Source organism: Phascolarctos cinereus, unplaced genomic scaffold, assembly GCF_003287225.1.
Source record: "Phascolarctos cinereus isolate Bilbo 61053 unplaced genomic scaffold, phaCin_HiC Scaffold_3;HRSCAF=262, whole genome shotgun sequence".
Classification (NCBI taxonomy): domain Eukaryota; kingdom Metazoa; phylum Chordata; class Mammalia; order Diprotodontia; family Phascolarctidae; genus Phascolarctos; species Phascolarctos cinereus.
The window spans coordinates 139,699,916-139,723,724 of record NW_027555736.1 but is presented as its reverse complement, the minus strand read 5'-3'; the positions used below and the strand labels follow the sequence as shown (position 1 = coordinate 139,723,724).

The window sequence follows — 23,809 nt, the reverse complement described above, 5'->3', positions numbered from 1 at the left end:
CCCTTCAAATGCTCCCCTCTTCCTAACATTCCTATTTCTGTTAAGGTTACCACCATCCCCCTAGTCACCCAAGCTCCCAACAGAGGTGTCATCCTCAACTTCATACTTTCTCACACCTAGCCCAACTGTCATTTCTACTATTGTGAAATCTCTCATCTGTGTCCCCTTATGTTTTCTGCAAATTACCATCCTGCCCTGGTACAGGCCCTCATCACTTGACACCTGGACCATAGCCTGCTGGCTAGTCTCACTAGCTTGACTCTGTGCCTGCTCCAATACAACCTTCTCTGTGTCAAACTGGTCTTTCTAAAAGGTAGGCCTAGGGGGGCAGCTAACTGGAGCAGTAGATGGAGCACTGGCCCTGAAGTTAGGAGGACCTGAGTTTAAATCCAGCCTATGACCAAACACTTGACATTTATTAGCTGTGTGACCCTGGGCAAGTCACTTAACCCCAGTTGCCTAAAAATTTAAAAAAAACCTTAAAAATAAATTTAAAAAAATAAATTAAAAGGTAGGCCTGACCTATCACCACTAACCCCTAGCGGTATAATAAATTCCAATACTCTCTTTTACCTCTAGACCCAAAATAAATGGTTTTCTCTTCAGCTTTTTAGAGCCCTTCATAACTTGGTCCCTTCCTACCTTTCCAGTCTTCTCACACCTTACTCTCCTTCAAACCACTCTTTGATGCAACGACTCTGGTCTCCTTGTTGCTTGAATATGATATTCTGTTGCCTACTTCCAAAGATTTTCACTGGCTGTCCCTCATGCCTGGAACTCTCTCCTTTATCTCTACTTCTTGGACTCCCAGGCTTCCTTCAAACTCTCCCCGTTTGTAAGAAGCTTTTTTCAGTCCTCCTTAATCTTAGTACCTTCTCTATGATAACACCCATAATTTATTCTAAATGTATCTTATTTGTGTATAGTGGTTTACATGTTCTCTCCCACATTAGACTGTGAATTCCTTGAGAGCAGGGACTTTTTTTTCCTGCCTTTCTTTATATCCCTAATACTTAACAACAGTCCCTGACACATAGTAGACACTTAATAAATGATAGTTGACTGACTGTAAAAACAATAGATAGAAATAAGCAAAAACTTCACAGTAAAAAAGCTCACAGCAATAATAACAGCTAACATTTAATAATATCTTTAGGATTCTGAAACACTTGAAATACATTATACTATTTTATCCCCACAATAATCCTCAGGTAGGAAAGTCAATTATCTTTAACCCCATTTTACATATACAAAAACTGAGTCTCCATGATTGTCAGTGACTTGTCCAAGATCCCAAAGCTAAGAAATAGCAGTGCCAAAAAAAACCCAGCAAACATTTCATGACACCGTGCTGCCTTTTAAACAACACTTTCAGGGGACTGGCTTATGAAGAACTAATGTTTGTTGATTTTCCAGCTTTGGATCTTGGAGGAGGTTTTCATGAAGCAGGGGAATCACTGTCCATTTGAATTCCAGGACTGGATCAGTACTAGGGAGTTTAATTTTAGCATTTGTGTAGTGTAGCTGATAAGACACTGGTCTTGGAGTCAGAAAGACTTAGGTCCAAACAGAAAATGTAGGATCCAGGGCAAATCACTTTAATGCTCTTTGCCTCAGTTTCTTTATCTGTAAAAAAAAAAAGTGTCTATTTGGACTTATTGGATTCTGAGATCCCTTCCATGTCTAAATCTGTGGTCCGGTGATCCCATGATTCCTTTGGATACTTTGAGACCCAGGCAGAATAAGAAGAGGAGGAGGCAGCGAGGGGGAATTCTAGTAAACCAAACACAGGGTGTTCCGTTCCACAGGAGCCGCCAAAACTTTGTCTGAGTGTCTATTCCAGGCCTGGCACTGACTCAGCATGCGGCTTCAGCAAGTCATTTAACCCTCGAAGTACATGGCTTGCCTCGGAGTCAAAGTGAAAGTTGTGAAGTGAGGCTTATAAAATACATTTTTTCTTTCTGGAAGACAAAAATGGGTTCTTCTCCGCCAATAAATCTAATAAGAATCGTTGTTGACTTGGTTGTGTGTGGTTAGTGCAGTGCTAAATAAAGTTAGAACACTGAATCAAAGTTACATTTCAAATAAGGGTTGTGGAATTGTGGAATTGTCAGTTCGCTTCTCTAGGCCTCAGTTTCCTTTTATGTTAAAAGGATGTGGTTTAACTAGCTGGCCTCCAGGGTTTCTTCCAGTTCTTTGTTCCCTGCAAATAGAGCCAGATGTGCGATTGTGAAAGAGGTTTGGTTGTTTTGGGGTTTTTTCCCTTTTCTGGGCAGCAGCTTCCTTCTCTGTGAAAGGAAGTTGTCAAACAAGCTGACCTGGAGGTCCCCGCTCTACTGCATCACCTGGAGTTGCCCCTCTGACTTATTTAAAGTCAGTGTTGCCTTTGAGCAGCTTCTCACTACAAATCACAATTGATTCACAGGGTGACAGTGGTTGTTTTCCTGTCTTTGTCAAGGAAAAAAAAGGGTAATAGCAGGTGACCCTGCAAGAGTGCCCCTTCCTTCAGCAGTTGCTAGCAAGGCAAAGAGATGAGTGAGAAAGTCAGAACTTTTGCAAAGACATCCTGGGTATTGGAGAGACTAGTCACTCAGGGCCTATTATTTGGGTGGGCCTAATAATGCTGATGCAAGAAGGTGGCTGCCAGGTCCTGTTAAAGTTGACATAACGTCTACATATCCAGGTACCCCAGGGTGTTCTCAGTATCCCTAAGGCAAAGTAATCTATCATTCATTCATTCAAAGAAAGCTAGTGAGATTGTCCATTCCCCACTTTCTTTTTAAAAAATTAATTTTATCATTTTTCCTAATTAATATGAATTAATTTTCTCTCTCTTCTAACCCCCAACAATCGAACAACCAGAAAAGGGGGGGGAAAGCAAACTCTAATAAGAAATATGTATAGTCAAGTGAAGCAAATTCCTTCATTGTCAATGATCAAAAATGCCTGTTTCATTATGTATTTTTGGTCTATCACATCTCTCAGGAAATTCCATCTTTGATCTTTGGGAATTCTTTCTACCTCCACTGTCCTACAGATATACACATTCTCTGTCTTTCTGTCTCTGTATCTCTCTTTAAGATTCCATATTTTTCTTTTCTTTCTTCTATTCCGATGCACATACTTCAAAAGTCCCTTCTCTTTTGCCTTGTGTCCTTTGCAATCCAGACTTTGGTGTCCAGACGTTATTTAGTGCACTGTGATTTACAAAGCCCTTTAACCAGGTCCGCAGTTTTCCCATCTGAATTCTCCAGTATTGCAGCTAATCTTGGCTGCCATCAGAAATAATGTTTTCCTTTCACACAAACAAAGGCTATAGTGGTCAATGATCGTTTCTACCTTATCTTCTCTGATTTCTGATGAGTGCTAAACTGGGCAGGCTGAACAACACCGAGTTTTTACATTAGTGCTCTGAGTTTTCTTCCATTCGAGAAGTTTTCATGGTTTTATATCTTAATGAGCAGTGATCCAGGAACTGTCTGGAACCAGGTTGATATGACTGGAAGCTGAAGAATAGAAATAGGGTCTGTAGGCTTGAGAAGCATATGGAAGTACAGGCCCAAGGAAGACAATTCTGCATATTACAGTGTGAGCAGAATAAGTGTGGCCTGCAGTTTACATGGCCCTTTTTCTTCTCTAGAATGTAGAAAGTGAGGCAGAGTGGATAGGTGGGGAGAGCATACTGAGTAGGGAGAAGAAGCATGATAAGCAGGATTGGGGAAGAGTGAGCATTCCAACTGGCTTAAGCAGAAGGTTTATGTGGGAAAGCAGAGGGAGAAAAAGGAGAATTTATGGAAGATAAGGCAAGAAAAACTACAGTGAGATGAATACTGTGTCTAGAGGAAAAGGACTTAGGTTTAAATCCCAGCTCTGCAACCCCTCTGCTGGTGTGATCCTGGGCATCACTTAACTATCATGATCTGTAAAATCGAAGGGTTGACTAGATGACCTTGAGTTCTAAACTTATGAAACTATGACCAAAAGTACTTTGGAGCTAAATTGGATAAGGGGCAGGGGCCGTGAACAGCAGAATGTGTGGTCTTTGTCCTATACACAATAATGTGCATCTAAAGATGGCAGAGGGAATGACACTGATTAAAATGACATTTTAGGAATGACAATTTGACAATTTTAGGAATGGTATAGGATGGGTTAGAGGGGGAGGAATGGGAGTGGGAAAAATCTTTTAGGGGGATATTACCATAGTTGGGGAGCAGCTAGGTGATGCAGTGGATAGAGGGCTAGGATTGGAATCAGAAAGACTCTTCTTCCTAAGTTCAAATCCAGCCTCAGACACTTACTAGTTGTGTGATCCTGGGCAAGCAACTTAACTTGTTTGCCTCACTTTCCTTACGAACTGGAGAAGGAAATAGCAAATCCCTCTAGTATCTTTGCAAAGAAAACCCCAAAAGGGGTCACGCAGAATCAGACACAACTGAAACAACTGAACAAACCATATTCTGGGCTAAATCAGGGTAGTGGTGGTGATTGTAATAGAAAGTAAGTTACCAATCCAGTGTAGGAAATCTTATAGAAGAGGGATCAACGGGACTGGGTAACTAACTAAGTGGAGTGTGGAGTGAAAGGACAGAGGGAGGAAGACAAGGGAAAGGAGAGAATTCATGATAACTCCAACTCTCCAACTTGAATGACTAGGAGAAGGGGGTCACAATAAGAGGCACGGAGATGTCAGGAAGGGAATCCAAGGAGGAGAGAAAGATGCCGAACTCATCTCTGAGCCATCCGTACTCCATCTCAGGGTTATCATGGTTGTTCTCTGCTTATGAATGATTACAATGTCATTGAAAAAGAAGATGTATTGGGTGAGAGGGAGTAGAGCAACACCAGCAAAAAGAATGGAAACAGAAGGAAATAAGTTCTGGAAATATCTCCACCACGGATGTATCACTTCACTTCTACTATTCTACTCCCTTTCTCACTATTCAGAGGATCACAGATTTAGAGACAGAAGGGACCTTGGAGGCCAAGGAGACCAACCCCATCATTTTACAGATGAGGAAACTAAGACAAAAGAAAATTTAATGATTTGCCTAGGGTCATACACCTAGTAAGTATATGAGGTAGCATTTGAACCCAGGTCTTCCCGACTCCAAGTCCAGTGTCCTCCTTACTATATCATGTTATTTGCCTCTCAAACAATCACTCCTAGAGATAATAGAAAAACCCAGCCCGTTTTCCTTCCTGTTATTTAATGGAAGAAACTTCTACGTTTCTCAATACTCATTGCTGCCTGCCTTGTATTTTTTGTGCAAAACCAATGCCTGCCTCCTCTCACCAAACAAAAACAAAACAAAACCAAAAAAAAAAACCATCCTTTTAGCTCATGGGTGCTCCCTGGCTGGAGCTCAGTAGTGACAAAAGCAGTGTGTCCCACCCCTGCCACTTGGTGGTACCCGAGGAAAGGCTGACTGGCCTACGATTTCCCTTTTATTTCTATTTTTTTTCCTTTTCAGTACTGCTGAATTCATTTCTCCCTGGGTTCTTCAGTGTTTCAGAGCTGAAGGTGCTCCAGGAAGCCATTTTGTAATGCCTCCATACTTACATTAGTCACAAGTACATATGTGTGTGTTCATATGTGTGTTCACACACACACAGACACACACTCACACACGCACACTCCCCAGGTCCATTAAGAGTCTACCACTGGATGCTTGGAGTTTCAGAGGAGAAGAATCATGGGCAAATTCTGCTTCTTTGAAGCACCATCAGTATTGGGTAACCCGGGTGGAGAAACAAGAAAAAAGTGTTTTTCCCCCTCCAGAATCTCCTGGAAAAATGCCACAATGGGCACTTGAAATGTGCTAAATGCCTGGTATTTTTGCTTTCAATGTTCAGGCTGCTCTGGTTTCCGTAAGTTGTTGTTGTCGAGGAAGAGGGTGGTTGTGTTATCTTTTCTCTTGTGTGGTATGAGGGAGCAGAGATCACTATCTTTATGCTTTCGGAGTTGTTCTGTAGGGCAGCAGCTTTCGAAAAACCATCCACCAGGCAGAAGTTGCTTGGGTTTAGAACTCAGTCACCATATTCCTTTTATCAGATTACCAAAGCCTTATCACAGAATCATAGGTTTAGAGCTAGAAGGGATCTTAGAGGCCATCTACACCACCACCCCTCTCCTATTTTGCAGATGAAGGAACTGAGACACAGAAAGTTAAGTGACTGGCTCAGGGTCACACAACCAGCAAAGGTCTAAGTGGGATTTGAACCCAGGTCTTCTTGAATCCAGGGGCAGGTGGCACAGGAGATCCTGTGGTCAAATTGGGCATCAGTCACTTACTAGCTGTGTGGCCTTGGGCAAGTCACTTAATCCTATTTGCCTCAGTTTTCTCTTCTGTAAAATGAATTGGAGAAGGAAATGGCAAACTATTGCAGTATCTTGCCAAGAAAATCCCAAATGAAGTCATGAAGAGTTGGACATAACTGAAAGAACTCAATAACAACTTCCTGACTCCAGGTCCAGCACCCTATCCATTATACCATGCTGTCTTTCCACCTTCTTTGGGAACACATGACCTCAGCTCCATTATCCACCCAACTAAAATAGGGCCTGAAAAATAATTACATACTGGGCAATAAGGAACAAGGACATCTTTTTTTTTTCTTTCTCAAATCTCCCATCCTCTTCAGTAGGAACAGCTCACCTTATTCAGCCATCTCTTCCTGACTCCCACCAGCCCAATAATCATAGTACGACTATAGAAACTCAGAGATAGAAGCAAACTTGTAAGAGGATTGTCTTATTGATGAAAAATAACCTACCCAAGACCACTTAATTAGTTCATGGCACTGGTGGGTCTAGAACCCTGAGTCTCTTGATAATTATAATAGTAATAATAAAATTTTTATAGTGCATTAAGATATGCAAAGTATTTTACAAGTATTCTCATTGATTCTCAAAACAATCCTAGGAAGTAGCTTTTATCATCCCCATTTTCCAGATGAGGAAACTGAGGTCACATAGTATCTGAGTAAGGATTTAAACTCAGATATTCTTAACTCTAGTTCTGTCCACTTCTCTGCCTAGCTGACAGTTCAGTGCTCTTTCCACTAATCATCCCTTTAGCCTCAGTTCCTCTAGGATCAAACTTTCCTCTATCTCTGCTTTATCCACATTGCTATGAAAACCAAAACTATTTCCATCTTCCTCTGTGGACTTCCACCAGTATGGCAGGAGCTGGGGTCCCCTCATCTTCAAGGGGTAGGCATGAACCTCTTTAACATGTGAGTGGAATGACGGATTTAGTAAAGCAAGAAGTAAAAATCCAATGCCTTGAGAAAGCATAGAGCCAATAATGCCAAAGGCATTACAAAGGATAGATAGGGCCTTGTAGGTCATGTCTTTATAATCAGTGTGGATGGCAGTAATCTGCAAGTGTGAAAGTGATTGCATCAGTTAATCAATCAAACATTTATCCGGTACCTACTATGTGTGGTATACAGAGAAATTAAAGAAAGAATTCCTGCCTTCAAAGAAGTCCTGTGCTGTGGGGGATCTGGGGAGGAGGAGAGGGGAATGTGTACAACCGGCACATAAATACAAAAGTATATGTAATTAATATAAGTACACATGAAATAAATACAACATAAAATACAAGACAGTTGGGGTAGAGGGACTCTGAAACAGGGAATCAGGACAGGTCTAATGTAGGAGGTGGCTTTGGGCTTTTGAAAAAGGGTTTCCAAAAACTGAGGTGAGGAAGCAGTGCATTCTAGGTAGAGGTCACAGCCCCGTGCAAAGACATGGAGGCAGAATGATACGAGGGTGGTAGAGGATTTGAAGGTTAGGGACAATAGTAACAAATCCACACAGGCACATCCAGGAGGGATTTCCCCCTTACCTACCCTACATCCCACGACAAAGTAATAACCTTTATCTGCATACCATGGGAAAAGGCGGTATGGCAGAAATCAAAAGAGCGCTAGACTTAGCTTTGAATTCCTAGGTGACCACAGACAAGTTTTAACTCAGTTTATTTATCTATAAAAGAGGTAATAACAGATGATAACATCATCTAAAATGCAAAATATGCAATCTGTAATAAATAATTTCCTCCCTCCCAGGATTGTCTATGTGGAAATGTTCTTGTAAACCTTTGTAAAAATGTGTGAGGCCATCATCCTAACACCAACCACAGACTAACAGATTCTGCATCCACATGCTTCACAGCGGATTCAGACAAGCAGACTTTGCTTTTGATTCAGTTGGGATACCTCTGGTAAATTGGGTGTTTGGGCCACATTGACCGGTTTGACTTGTTCAAGTCCATTTATGATGTTCATAATGGATATTTTGTTTTTTCATCTTCTTTTCTTTTTTTATTAAAATTTTATTGGTATCTTCTGATTTTTGCATCACCTTGTTTTCTCAATATATCCCTGCCCCTGCCTTTGTCTTTTAAAATTGGTTCAGTCCAACAAACAACTATTTAATGAGCACCTGGGCATAGCATTGTGACAAATACAGAAAAAAGACTGAATCCTTGCTCTGAAGGGAGTCGTAGTCTGCTTTATCCAGCACATTTCACTGGACCTAGGGTCCATCCTGCTACCTTGCTAGGGGTAATGAGGGAGAGTACTGTCCCAAGCAGATATGAAGCAAAGATGATTAAGTGCCAGACAGAAAGCTCTCCTGAGGGGAAAAGGTAATGTGTCTGGCTGGATTGAGCTACAGTCAGAAAAACATTGACCGTTTTCTGGTGTGTTTCTAGTTTAAAACATAATTTTTTGGAATTGTTTCTTATTGTAGAAAACTAAAGAGGAACAATGTGTTGACTTAAAAACAAAGTTTTTTTGGAGCTTGAACCTGACCTCATTCTCTTTTGCACCTATCGAGCACAAAGTTGTGCCGGTGTTGGCATGACTCACTTGTGAAGAGGTCAATCATACTTTCTCTCCTTCCTCCCTCTGTTCTTTCCTTCCACTCTCTTTCTCTTTCCTTCACTCTCTTTCTCCTCATCTCCTCTTTTTTCTTCCTTTCTTCTCTCCTCATGCCTTTGTTCCCTTTCCCCTTCTTTCTTTATCTCTCTTCCCCCATTCCTCCCTCCATATCTCCCTTTACTGCCTTCTTTCTTTCCTCCCTCTCTCCTTCCCTCAATCTCTCTTTCCTTCCCTCCATTCCTCCTTTTTTCTTTCTTTCCTTCCTTCCTCCCTCCCTCCCTCCCTTTTTTCCTCCCACTTATACTGTCTCTTTTCTTCTCTGTCTTTTCCCTTCTTGTCTCCTCTCTTTTCTTTTTCCTTTGTTCCTTCCTTCCTCCCTCTTCCTCCCTTTCTTCTTTCTTTTCCCCTTTTTTCTTTCTTTATTTCTCTTTTCATTATTCCTCCTTCCCTAGTTTCCCTTTCTTCCTTCTTCCCTCCCTACTTCATTCCCTTGCTGCCCCCTTCCTTCCTTCTTACCTTCCTTCCTTCCCCTCTCTCTCTTTCCTCCTTGTCTCCCTTCCTCCCTAGTTTCCTTTCTTGCCTAGAAAAGAAGAAATTTCCCTTTGGGAAAAACTGGCTGTAAAACAGAAGACATTTAATGTCAGTTTTGCAGTTGCAATGAGACACCATGGCAGAGCTAGGCTGCACACAAGTCTATAGCCACTGTCTGATTCGAGTCAGCACTGCTGTGTGATCTGCTGTCACTCTGCTTAGACAGCATGCATGAGTTTGGCCTCACAGAGGGCACAGAGGCTGGCTCTGCACAATGCCAAGCCTCCAGAGAGAAACTGCAAAATTCTCTCATCTAGATGCTCAGTCTTCCTGGTGCGAGACATCTGGATGTTCAGAAACAGCTGGAAGATTGACTGAATTCTTCCATTTTCTCCCGGACATTTGGCTTTAGGCAGCCATGGCCAGAATGAAAACACAAGCCCATGCCTTCAGTGAGCTAACTAACCAGGAGGCAGTGCTAGGAGCCCAGACTACCACCTATTGTGGATGCAGGGCAAAGCACAGGGCCCAAGAGAGTGAGTCAGGACTTAGAGCCCAAGACCAGGCTTAGTCATAAGCCAATGATCAGGGCAAAGCTGGAGCAAGGTAAGTAGCCAGGGATGGGGCTGGGAAGGACAAGCAAGTCTGGAAGAATAGCACAGGCAGCATGGACCAGAAATCTGATGATCAGGCAAGACTTCTCTGTATAGTCGACAGTCCTAGAACAGTGTTTCCTAACATTTTTGTGTGTGTTGTGAACTCCTTTAGCTGTCCAGTCAAACCTATGGATCCCTTCTTTTTAAAATAATTCATAACTGAATATCTTTATAAAGAAATTCATAATTGAAGGAAATGCTAAATTTCAGTTAAAGGTTAGTGAAAATAAAGATGCAGTTTTTCTCATCCAGATTCACAGCTCCCTTTAAATTGATCCCCTATACCCTTAACAGGAAGACAACCTTGGAGTCTGTGGACCTCAGGTTAAGAACTCCTTTCCTTGAATCCTCAGAGCCAATCTAAGCAGAAGATATTAGAACCACAGTCAAAGGGTTTGAGGAAACGAGGAGTCAGGGATCCAGGTAAACACAGTCCAAAACCTTGGCAAGGCAAATAGTTAGGGAGCAGGGAATCTATAGGAGTTAAATGGACAGGGCAGCAGCCAGGAGGAAAACAGGAGGCTGTCTCAGAATATCACTCAGACTACATCCCAGAAACTCTGGAGCGTCGGTGCCATTCCACAAAGCTTTATTAAGCCTGAAGACACTGTATGTAAAAAGGTGAAAAACAAAGGAGTTCCCCCAACCCCCAGCCAAAGAGCTACAATAGAATTTTTTTCTCCACTCTTTCTCTTGAGCAAGGGCCAGTCTTAAATGGGACTGGTCTAGGCCTTAAACACGAAAACAGACAATTAGCAGTCCTTGACAGTGGTGGGAAATACAGGGACAAGAAATCAGCCTTAGCTGCTGATGAGCAAATCCTGACACCAGTGAATGTTCTTTTGTATTTAAGCTGTTTGGGGGGAGGCCATCCTCAGAAGTATTAAAGGCTTGGCTTTAATTCAAAGCAGTTTTCTTAATTGAGAGGTGTAAGCATGGGATCAGGCTCAGAGTCAGGATGGGCCATCTCCTGTGGGTAAGAAAGATACAAGCCCGTATGTGTAAAGTATGCAAAATGACTTAGGCATAGTGATGCAGCTTCACATCACAAAAGGAGCACCCCCTCATCGATGAGAAGCCTGCCCCTCCAGAGGGGCCAGGTACTGGATCCCAGAGCTCATCTGAGCTGTGAGAATATGCAGTCTTTTTCTGCGTCTTGCTGCTTTTGTGGCTACAGATCCCGAAGCTCAGAATGAAAGTTGTGACTCTTTAGCCAGCTTCCTGTCATCTCTGGGCCCAGTGAGTGGGTGGCAGCGAGACATCTTTTCCATAGACAAAATCTTAGTCACTTTGGGTAAAGCAGTGCAGGTCAGACGTGATTACAGTAATCTCTGTGTAACAACAACAACAACAACAACAGAATGACCAAGATGTAGAATAATCAATCTAGAAAGTTGCTTTTTGAGCAACTAACCTTTCCACTTAATATAGTCTGACAACTGTTACAGTTATTCATATGTGTATCTAATTAGAGAAGAGATAATTGGCTTCTTGAGATTAGATAATAGGCTTTTTGAGGGCAGGAACAGTATTATTTTTCCATATTTATTTCCCCATTGCTTAGTATAGTGCTTCATACAGTGCCTTAATAAGGTTCACCTTAATAATTATTGGTTGAACTAAACTAAATTGAATCATCTAGTGTCCCCCACCCAGCCACCCGCCCAGTTTTACAGATAAAGAAACTAGAGCACAGTTGTTGAAGTCTTGGCTGTTGGTGCACTTATTAAACCATGCAACAACAAAATCCTAGCTACAACAGAAGAATCTAGATTGTCGTTTAGAGTTTATTTTAGGGATGGGAACTAGACCTTTGATTTCGGTGGCATAAGGAGCCTCCAAGTGAGGAAGATCCCTCCACTGATGCAGGTACCATCTTTCTGTTACTTATAGTCTTAGCGAATTGCCAACCGCATTGAGAGGCTGACATAGCATCACCAGTAGGTGTCAGAGGTGGGACCGGAACCCGCGTCTTCCTTTGCACTCAGCCACAGTGCCTGTTAGTACAAGAGGATTTCATCTATGACTCTTTCAGATCAGTAATATAACATTAAAGGACCATGATTTACTAAGTATTATGCTATGGAATAAAAGAATAAATGCTCCTCCTCTGAACCTAGTTTACATATGAGGAATAGTTTGGTCACCTGGCAGGTTCCAGTGAAATGTGAACCGTTTCAAGATCCCCGGATAACAAGAACTGCATATATTTAAAGCATTTTATTATCTGAATTCTTTAAAGCACTTCACTTTGGGGATAGGGGATGAGATTTTCAATCTCCAAAGAAAGAACTGTCTGGTGAAATTTCTGACATTTCTTGCCTCTGGTTGAAACTGTACCAATGAACAAAGGCAGCAAAAACACAGAAGACCGAGAGAGAAAATCACAGACAAATTCAAGTTTCAAATATAAAGTGGGATGGGTTAGCAGTAGAGGTACTTTATTTGCACCAACTCACAATCCCAACTGAATCACATTTCCCTGTTCTTAAAAATATATGACATAGATTCTGGCTAAGTCTATATACCATAGCATATGCTGGGATGAAGAGTGAGAATCAGTCTTCCAGCTATCCAGATGTTTAGCTTCCTATGAGCAAAACATCTTAAGATTGAATGTTTCGCTCTTTCTCCAGGTGTATGTCATTATATTAAAATAGAGATTGAAAATAAAGGCATAAAAGCTAATTAGTTTCTTGCTGACCTCTGTCACATTGTGTGGTTTTCAAGGAAAATGAGAAATGATGAAAGAATCCTCCTTCATTTAGCTTTGTAGAGTAACAAATCCTACTACTATTAATCTTATTCCAGGTGTGGTCAATGAGGAAGAGACAGTAAATTGGCACAATAAATGTCCCCCCATTGCACATATGTGCTACATGTGTGGTCCATGTAATACAATCTGTGAACCTCAAGAATCCTCTTACAAAGAAGAAAAGTAGATTGGTGTTTTTGCTCCTTGGTCTATTTTGTATTAAACTTATTGTATCTGCTGTGAAGCCTGTAACTGCACATGAATCCAAGGGAGGGATTGGGAGTGTTAGAGAGAGAGAGAGAGAGAGAGAGAGAGAGAGAGAGAGAGAGAGAGAGAGAGAGAGAGAGAGAGAGAGAGAGAGGGAGAGAGAGAGAAATTTTATGTTGCTATAATTATAACAGCCTCATCTGTGGATGTACTTATCTTTTTTTTTCCTTTTTAAAATTTAAACAGCATCCTTTACTTTGGAAGCACCTAGAATCATTTCTTTTCTTCTTTCCTGTGACTTTTCCTTCTGAAGTATTGTAGGTGAAGGGGAGGAAATGCAGGGAATGGAAAAAAAAAAAGGATGATATGGAAAATAATAGGCCAAGATGAACTCTTTGTCCTTAGCTATACTTCTGTTGACTTCCAGATAATAAATAGTGCAAAGGAACTCATTTTTGCAAATCGATCCACAAACATTTATTAACCTCAAGTGCTGGGCTAAGGATATAAAGAAAAGGCAAAAACAGCTTCTATCTTCAGGGAGCTTAACATTCAAAAAAATCATACAAGTAAATTGGTATATACAAGACATGTAGAAAGTATATGGATGGAAACCTTAGGAGAGAAGACTTGAGGAGATGGGAGGACCAGGAGAGACTTACGGAAGAAGGTAATATTTGAGCTTAGCCTCAAAAGAAAGTATTGTATCAAGCTCCATCATATCTCTCTAAGCTACAGTAAGACACCATTCACACAGGACACATGTCTACAACCAAATGAAATGTAAGAAAAAAATTCAGTATCTGCTTGTTTGTTCTGAATCACATCAATGAACAGAAACATCTGGGGGTGCTGAATTCAACCTATTTTTAAAAATTGAATCTAGTCAAACTAGTTAGAGTATTTACGTAAACATAGCCAAAGTTTGCTCACAAGACATGAGTAAGAATGAATGTATTCCTTAATCTTTAATTTTTTTCCCCACAGCTTATACCTCTGACTAAAAATATTGTGTCCTCTGTATAGGAGAAAAGATAAGTGGATGGGCAAAACTGTAGGGATTTAACCTTGCCCTGAATTCCAAGGGATTTGTGTTCTCTTGGACAATAAGGAGGAAAATACCGGTAGGGCTGTTTGCTTTTAAAAGCCAGGATTAAATTCTTCATTACAATGTCAATTTTTGGTAGTGAAAATTACAGAGAATTAATTGCACTTTTGGAAGTAAATGGACCCAGGTAGGTCAGTAGTGTGTCATTCAGGTTGTCTCTACACATCTAAAGCAAAGTGCAGAATTATGGTGTTTAGCCAGATAATTTGGGTTAAAAACAATGACAACAGGCAAGTTAGGAATCTAGAGAGAGGAGGAAAAGGAAGGAGATTGAATTACCCTGTTAATGGCTTGAATTCTTCACTTCATTTTGAGCACTATAGATTGTGACTTGGGCTGTTTCTCAGTGTCTGAGAGTCAGAAATGGTGCTATTAATTCAGGCTTTTTTGTAGGTAGGTTTTTTTCAAGACTCAGCCCACACATTTTCACTTGTTCTCTTCACACTTAGTGACGTCAGAGGGATAGTGATTGATAATATGCCAGTAAGTAACTCAGAAAGTTCATGCCTGGATTAGAGGCTGGACTTTCCCTTTTATTAAAATTCTTACAAGCTCGTATTCTTACTTCTTTTAGGCCAGGGGTTATTAAAGTGGGGTGTTTAATCTTGATTTGTTTTTTTTTTAATTTTAGTAACTATTTCAATATAATTGTGTTCCTTTATTATTCTATATATGTATATTATAAATTTCATGAATTTAAAAATATTATTATGAGAAGGGGTCCATCGGCTTCACCAGACTGCCAGAGGGGTCCAGGACACCTACCAGAAAAAAAAGGTTCAGAGCTCTTGTTTTAGAACAAACCTAGTTTGAGGTAGCCAGATTGTGCAGCAGATGGAGTGCTGAGCCTGGAACCAGGGAGATTCTGGCCTCAGGCGTGTACTAGCTATGTGACCTTGGGCGAGTCACTTCACCCTGTTTGCCTCAGTTTCCTCATCTGTCAAATAAGCTGAAGAAGGAAATGGGAAACCACTCCAGTATCTTTGCCAAGAAAACCCCAGATGGGGTCACAAAGAGTTGGACACGGATGAAAACAAGTAAACAAGAAGTTTGTTCGTTTTTTCAGGCACTACTATAAATGTGCATAGAGAATCTGGAAAACCTAGCCCACATTCTGTGTCCACCTGTGCCATACTCTCTTGAGTCTATGCTTTGTATTCTCATGGTGTCATAGAAAGAGCTTGATTTAGGAGTCATGAGACATGAGTTCAAATCCTGTCTCCAACAGTATTAGCTTTGCAAGTTTGGCCAAGTGATTTATGAAGTCTGAGCTGCCTCATCTGTAAGATGGATATGATGATATTTGCATTAACAATCCTCCAGAGTTGTTAGGAAAATGTCCTGTAAACCTGAAGCAATGTGGCACAAAGTAAAGAGCACTGAATCTGGAGTTAGAGGCCTTAGGTACAAATGCCACCTTTGATGCTTATTATCTATATGACCTTGGGTAAGTCACTTACTCTTTCTCTGTCTTAGTTTCTTCAACTGTAAAATGAGGAAGTTAGACTCGATGGCCTCTCAGATCTCTTCCAGCTCTAAATCTCTGATGCTATATGAATATATTCAGAGTCATAGCAGCTCAAATGTCTAGTTCCTACCCGCCAAAACACCTCCCAGTGCTTGTCTGAAATCCCACAGATATTCATATCTCAGGTTAGAGCCTTCTTGTACCCTGTTGCAATGCAAATATCTGAGAAAGATAGCCATGGGTCACATATACGTCACTGCAAATGAGTTTCACAGTTTCCTTCTGGAGAGAAGGGTTTGAAATGGTGGAGGGAGAAGAAAGGAAGAAAAAATTAAGCATTTGATAAGGAGAGATCGTCACACCGAAAGGGAAGGAGACACAGAAAAGGAAGGGAGAGTCTGCACCACAGGCAGATTTATCCCCTTCTTAATTTGATGAGTCCAACTCTGGCTCATTTTGATTTCCTAAATTTGGCCCCTGACAAGTTGATTTCTTTTCAGAAGATGAAACCTTCCAACCTCTGGTATTTGCTGATAGGATTAGGTCCCATTGTCTTAGGTTAGTTATTAAAGCCAAATCTATTGTATTAGTCTACCCTTTGGGGCTTGATGGAATAAACACTTCAGTGATAGTTTATCCTTCAACTGTTATTTGCTTAAGTGGCTTCACTGAATTACTCACACTCATCCATACATTAATAGGCAGTCTTAAGCTTTGTGTCATGCCTTGATAATATGCTATACTATCCAGGTCCCCAAAATAGAAGCTGTCTTCGGAACTTGCTTGGTATAAGTAATTTCTTTTCTGAGTCTCACCAAAAAAATGCACCCAGGGCCTTTTTAATTTTGCTTGTGCTGATGCCCTTGTATAGAATACCATTCCTGGCATGGGAAGCACATTGTCACTATTCATAGAGGCCTACTCTGGATCCCTAACATTACTGCCTTAAGCTTTATTTTCATGAGTTCATGACTCAGCTATAAAAATTCACGCAAGAATGAAAACCTGTATCGGAGGTCTCAACTTAACAAAACTCCTATTCCCTTTGCCCTGTTGGTTCAGCATTTTCTGCTGGGGTCCATGTCTGGGAATAGGTGCTTTGCAGTGCCACCATTTTCAAGAAAAATATTGGCTCTGTCTTCTTTCATTTATTCAACAAATATTTATTGAGTTCCGGTGGTGCTACGTGTCTTTAAAGGCATAGGAGAAATGTGAGACATGGTCCCTGCCCTCAAGAAGCTAACAGTTTCACTCTCAAATAGAATTAAATAGCATTATGAGGAAGCATATATTTAAATATCAAACGAGTGGCACAAACAAGTGTTACAATGTTCAAGTCAATTCAGAAGAGGAAGAGGCCCTTGTGGGCTGGTGTGGTGAAGGAAGGCATCACAGAAATCCGTAGGAAGGTTTAAATATATGGACAAAGAGGTGGAGGCTAGGATTAAGCAATGCCTATTCAAAATGAGAAGACCAGCCTGGCTAGAAGAGAATATTTATGATGGATATTAGCAGACAATAAATGGGGGGGGGGGGAATAAATGTGCATTGTTTCAGTCAACCTGTTAAGTGTTCACTATGTGGCAGGCACTGTGCTGGGGGTTGGAAGGAGACAAAAAAAAAAAAAAAGCAAACAGTTCCTGCCCTCAAGGAACTCCCATTCTAAGGAGGGAGTTATATGTACATTATACAAAGCACAATGTACATGCATCCCCTGGAAGACTGAGCTTTTCACTTTCCATGAGGATGATAGGTGGGCATATGGACAAAACAACTTTCAAACTAGTTCTGTTGTTTGCAGTGTACTGCAACAAGGCCATATCTATTTTATTGGCAATATTTTGGGAAAGAAATAAAAGGTAAAATCTTTAGTTTCATAAGTGTCAGATCAGCTCTATCCACCCTTTGTCATATTGAGGTGAGTTTTCTATATTAAATGTTCGTGATTGGATTGACAAGCACTTATTCCACCCTACCCCCCTACATACACCCCAGTTTGTTTTTTTTTCTTTTTAGGCAGTTGGGGTTAAGTGACTTGCTCAGGGTCACACAGCTAGTAAGTGTCAAGTGTTTGGTCTGAGGGTGCATTTGAACTCAGGTCCTCCTGATTTCAGGGCCAGTGCTTTATCCACTGTGCCATCTAGCTGCCCCGACACCCCAGTTTCTAAGCATCTGAGAGGAGAGGTTGTCACCAGAAGAGAAGGGGAAACAGAAAAAGACACAGATAATGAGCAAATAATACAATATAAAGGAGAAAACCGGGGAAGGCAGGATTCTGTTTTGATAATAAATGCTATATCAAAGACTCATTTTATATATATATATATAATATCAACATAAAATCTTACTTAATGCTGGCTGCAGTGTAACTCTGTATTTATTGCTGTTGCCGGGAGCCATAACTAGAAATTCTTATCCTGGGGCAAATATAATTGTGCTGGTGGGGGTGGAGGAGGGGGGCAGGAGTGATTGTGTGGTGATGTACATGACAGTCCAGCCTTGGACACAGTTGTAATAGGAGAGAGATACCATGGTGATAGTACCCTGGTCTTGGCCATACAGGGTCTTTCATGCTGCTATAGCAAGTGGCACAGCAGAGGACCACCTGAGGAAGAATCCCCCACCCAAGAGGTTAGTACACTGGAGCAAAGCCTCAGCTACACTATTCTAGTTACACTTTTGCTATAGCTTCATTAGTTTTAATGTTATGAGACCTGGATTCTGCTGTACATTTTTTTAAAATTGTTTTCTCCTATAATTGTTTTTAATTCCTGCTAGATTTTTTTAAAAAAAAATTAATCAAAACCACTTTGCCATAGAAAACTAAAACAGTCCTGTCCCTAAATGGAGGTGTGGTCCCAAGAACTTCATGAAAGTTAAATTAATCAAACAGACTCTTGTCATGTGTTTGCCATCACTCCCTGTGCCTGTTTTCTTGTATACACCAAGGCTGCCAGTTTTAAGAGAATAAGCATTCCAATGGCATTAGTGTACTGTGTGGATTAATAACTTTGACCAAGGCAAAGTAAAGACGGAATCTGAAATACTTAGAAAAGTGCACACCACATGTGCCTGGGAATACTGATCATTTTGTAAATTTATAAAGGTTTTTAGTCTGCATGGGCCCTCGATACAAGTGAATCAGAATTTAGGTCTCAAAGCCTATAAAATCCTTTGAACAAGATGGATTTGTGGATGTAAGTCAGGAAGCTATCAAACCAACCAACTGATAACCATTATTAAGTGCCTGCAATGGGACGGGCCCTGTACTAGGTACAGGAGATTCAAAGATAATAATGAGAGCGTCACTCTCTCTTAGGCTTTCTAACCAGTAAGTAGCAGCAACTTCTGCCTGGCTCAAATCAGCTCAAATGAGATAATATTTACAAAGTGCACAGCACAGTATCTGGCACATACTAGTAGTAGCTTTATAGATTCTTCTTCTCTCCTTCCCCTTCCCTTTCCCTTCCCTTCCAGGCAGCTGAGAACCTATTTGTCCCCCACCCTAGCTCTGTGCTGGAAAACAGACCAGCACCATCTGCTACTATGTGAAGGAAGCAGGAATTTCCCTTCCTCCAATCAACCATCATTTCCCAATTCTCACTGGGTATAGGATGCTGACTGCCCCATGCCTACTTCTACTGGAGCTATCACAAAACCTCACTCCAGTCTAATCCTTCCACCAACTATCCTTCTGGAAGGGGGCCATCTGCCCTGCCATTACTCTGCTAGGTCCTCAGGGCTTTGCCCTGCTACTTCCCCTGCCTAAATACTGCCTGGTCTTTCCATTGGCAATGAACTAACACAAACACATCCTTCCTTTATGTGTTGTCTTCTCCACTTAGAACTGTGAAGTCCTTGAAGGCAGGGGCTGTGGTGCTCTTCTGTTTGAGTGCTAGCACTTAGCCCAATCCATCACACATAGTAAGCACTTAACAAATGGTTTTGCATTCCATTCTATTAAGCGAGATTTTTTGAGCTGATTTAGTCTAATTCAATTCATTATCTATAGTGTAGAAAGGACACTGGATTCAGAGTCATCCAATGACCTAGCTTTCCATCCCAGTTCCATGACTTTCTAGATGTATTACCTTGGACAAGTTATTCAATCCCTTTGAGCAGACTATGTCATCATCATCATCACCACCACTACCATCATCATCATCATCATTGTAATTAATTGAATGCTAGTGGTGATGTGATGGATAGAAGGCTGGCCTGAGAGAAAGAAGACTTGGGTTTAGGTATCATCTGACAAGGACTGTGTGAACCTGGATGAGTCACTTAACCTTAGAGAGAGGCTCTCTAAGGTTCTAAGGTAAAGAACAGTTGCTGATTTACATAAATAGATAGAGTCTCCTGCCCCAATATAATAACTTGTGACCGTAATGTACACATACGTATACAACCATAGATATGGTACAGAGGTGTCAGACACACACAGCCAACAGGGCAAACACTCCCCAGTATAGCCAAATAAGATTCAAATGTAATTGGGAAACATTCAACAAAATGAATATAATATAAAATAAAATATAGATAATATGTTTTTTCTAAGTTAGTATGCACCTGCAGGGATCCTTAAGTACACGTTAGTGGCCCCCATTTTTATTTGAGTTAAACACCGGTGTCATGGATAGAGAACCAGCCTTACAGTTAGGAAGACCTAATTTCAAGTCCCATATCTGACACGAACCAGCTGTGTGACCCTAGGCAAGTCACTTAACGTTTTAGTGTACAAGGAAACTCTCCAAGTCTATAAATCCCAATGGTCTGCTTCCTTACAAAGGGCTGCCTCACTAGGCATTCCCTCTTCACTGAAATCAAAAGTCTGGTCCAATTCAAAATGTTAACAACAACAGCAACAGCCATCACTTTCCTAACTGCCGAAGGTAGCTGCTTAGTTCCAATCAAATAGGTCACGTGGACTCACTTTGTAGTGCTAGATATGTTATGTTATAATAAGGGTGGTAATTATGATGATAAGAAATTTGGATTCTTTAGGGAGTTGGGGGTGAATCTCCACTGTACAAAACATGGGGTATTTTTCCCACATGAAAAATGTTTTGTAGTATCCCAGAGTCACTGTAGCAGGCTCACACCCTCCAACAAGCACAGATTTTTAGAAGGCTTTGCCTTCTTTGGGGATGTTTGCACCCTGTCCTGTGACCAGCCCTTTCGCTGCCATCTGAAATCTGGAAGCTCTTAGTTCTAATGTTTTAGATTTCCAGCTTGAAAAAAATAAAATAAAATAAGAAGCCAATAGGCCAACCGAAGTGTTGTCAGGGATTTTCCATGTGTTTTCCTGTTGAGCTTTCATTTGTGTATTGAGGTAGTGATGACTTTCAGGAGGGTGAGGGTTTGAAGGCCTCCAAATATGTGAAGTTTCTCCCTAATCAAAGCTGAGTCTCTGTGTGGAAAAAATAGGGTATGGAGAAATGGTCACGCTGCTGTTTTAACAGCCAGCTTTATCCATCTGTAGTATCCAGGACTGTCTTTTGCCTACGTGGCAATTTGGGGGTCCGTAAATGGTTTCCTTGCCCACCCTCATACTCCCATTCCCATATCACATTGCTTGATTTTGCCGAGAAGTTTATTTTTTTTCCCTCCAGTAGATAAAACCTTTCACTCCACAGGTAATATGAAATGTAAATTTCCCCACAGTTAAAGTTGGATTGTAGAAAAAGTATTGCATTTGGAATCATAAATTCTCAGCTTCTCTGATGAATAGCTTGTGACTTTGGAATGATACCCTTAACCTCTCCCAGCCTCTGTTTGCTTATCTGTATTAGAGTTGAACCCTTTTAAAATCCAGTTAAATATCAGCTATTATTTATAAATATAATGATGGGAATTTAGAGGTGGTTTAAACATTTGAGGCCATTTAGTTCAGTCCCTTCCTCATTTTACAGATGAGGAACTTAAGGCCAAAAGAGGTTGACTGACTTGCCCAAGGTCACATATGCAGTAAAGATCAGAATCAGGATATGAATCAAGGTCTTCTGTCACTAAAGTCTATTATCTTTCTATCATGCCAGACTGTCTAATTACATTGTTTTAGGACCACACTCAGGTATAAATGGCTTATATCATATCATTTCCTGAAAACTAGTTTTGAAAGTAGAGTGGGCACTGGGCACCTGAAAATGATGGTTAAAAAAAAAAAGTACCAGAAAATTGTGGCTAGAGACACAATATAATTGGTGAATACACAATTTTGCTAGGGTCCTGCCCTGGTTTTTCATCATCTTAATGGTCAGGAAGAGCGTTTGATCTAATTGTCTGTATGGCAATGGCCCATTTGAGACAACAGGCAAAGCCAGATCAACTGAAAAATGGTCAGCTGTGGACTTCAGAAGCATGAGATTGAGCTTTAAATACCTTCTTTCATTTAGACCAGTCTTCCTTCATGGGAGAATTGCTTGTGTCATCTGTCTGAAAATTGAAACCCTACCAGCTCTTCCTAAGTTCCGTTCTCATTGCTATTTTTTGTGACTTCGATTTTGAAGTACATTCAAAGTGTTTAAAATATTCCCAAACTTTGTCTTAACCTTCTCTTCCCCCACCTTATATTTTTCCTCTTCTCCTCTGCAAACTGTTCAGATTATGCCATTTCCCAGCTCAAAAACATTTAATGATTCCCACCTGAATCCAGGCTAAAGTTCCTTAACCTGGCATTCCAAGCCACCTACCATCTGGTCTCAACAACTCCTTGGACAAATAGCTTCACCTCTCTGGGTCTCATTTGTAAAATGGGATGAGGAGACAGCACTGGATGGTTGCTAGTTTCCACTACTAAATCACTTATATGATGTTTTGAACTTTCACTAGACATTCTCCATTACTCCCCCGAAGGAACTCTACTCTCCCCAAACTAACCTAATCATTATCCCACAGACCGTTTGTTCATTCCCTGCCTCCAAACCTGTCCTCATACTGCTCTCTTACCCATCTGGCACATCCTCTGCCGATGAAAACTCTTTCTTTCTTTTTATCTACAGTATATAAGACAGTGCCTAGCACATAGAAAGCCCTTAATAAATTGTCGCTGACTGACTTACCTTGTCCATAAAACATTATTTGACTATTTCAACTGGAAGTCTTCTCTCCCTTTTCTAAATTACCATAGTACTTATTGTCCAGTGGTTCCCTTTCACCTCCACGATCAAATCAAAAATCCTTGTTCCACAAATAGGGTATTCCATCTCTCAGCTTCAGGCATCTCCTTGCCTGGAACACTCTTCCTCCTCATCTCTGCCTACTTATTGCCTTTCATGGGCTCCTTTAAGTCCCAGTTAAAATCCCATCTTCTACAGAAAGTGTTTGCCAACCCCTCTTAATTCTAGTGCCTTTCCTGTATTAACCATTTCCTATTTATCCTGCATAGAGCTTATTTGTATATGGTTTTTTACGTAGTTCCTTGTATACAGTTTGTATGTAGTGTCTCCTCCATTAGACTGGGAGCTCCTTGAGGGCAGGGACTGTCTTTTGCCTCTTTTTATATCCCCAGTGCTTAGCACAGAGCCTGGCACATTGCAGGCTTAATAAACAGTGATGTATCAATCACTAGAGGTGATTTCTTCCTTTTCTAAACTGTTGTAGTACCTGTTCAGCTCCAATGGCTCCCTCTTACCTCCTGGGTCAAATAGAAAATCCTCATTAAACAAACAGAACAGCCCATCCCTTAGCTCCAGGCCTCTTCCTACCTTTCCATTCTTCTCACATGTTACTGTCCTCCTCAGATGTTATAATCCAACAACATCAGCCTTCTCGCTGTCCCTTGAATCCCTGACTCTGTGACTTTTCATTCTGTTTCTCATGCCCAGAATACTTTCCTTCTTCATCTCCACCTCCCGACTTCCCTGGCCTCCTTCAAGATTCAGTTCAAATCTCAACCTTCTGCAGGAAGCCTTTTCCTGGTCCCTCCCCCTACTAGTGCCACCCATGACGTATGTGTCTTGTGCACATAGTTACTTACATCTTGTCTCTTTATTACAATGTGAGTTCTTAAGGATAAGGGGTATTTCTGCTTTTTATTTGTAGCCTCAGAACTTAGCACGGTGGCTTGCACATAGTGAACCCTTAATAGGTGCTTGTAGATTGACACCATTCACCATTCAACACATGCTGCCTTATGCCTTTTTCTATACTTCAGGGATCTGATATTTTACCAGTTTGATAGTTTCTCA

The 23,809-nt window shown here is 41.0% G+C and overlaps 1 long non-coding RNA gene across 1 annotated transcript; it reads right to left on the bottom strand.

The window, feature by feature from the left end:
• Positions 1 to 10,654: 10,654 nt before the first annotated feature.
• LOC144456305 (uncharacterized) lies at positions 10,655 to 23,531 on the bottom strand. The gene is made up of 2 exons (XR_013485325.1): positions 23,327 to 23,531; positions 10,655 to 11,413 (listed from the first exon to the last, which is right to left on the bottom strand). It is a non-coding gene; the product is annotated as an uncharacterized LOC144456305 (long non-coding RNA).
• Positions 23,532 to 23,809: the final 278 nt, after the last annotated feature.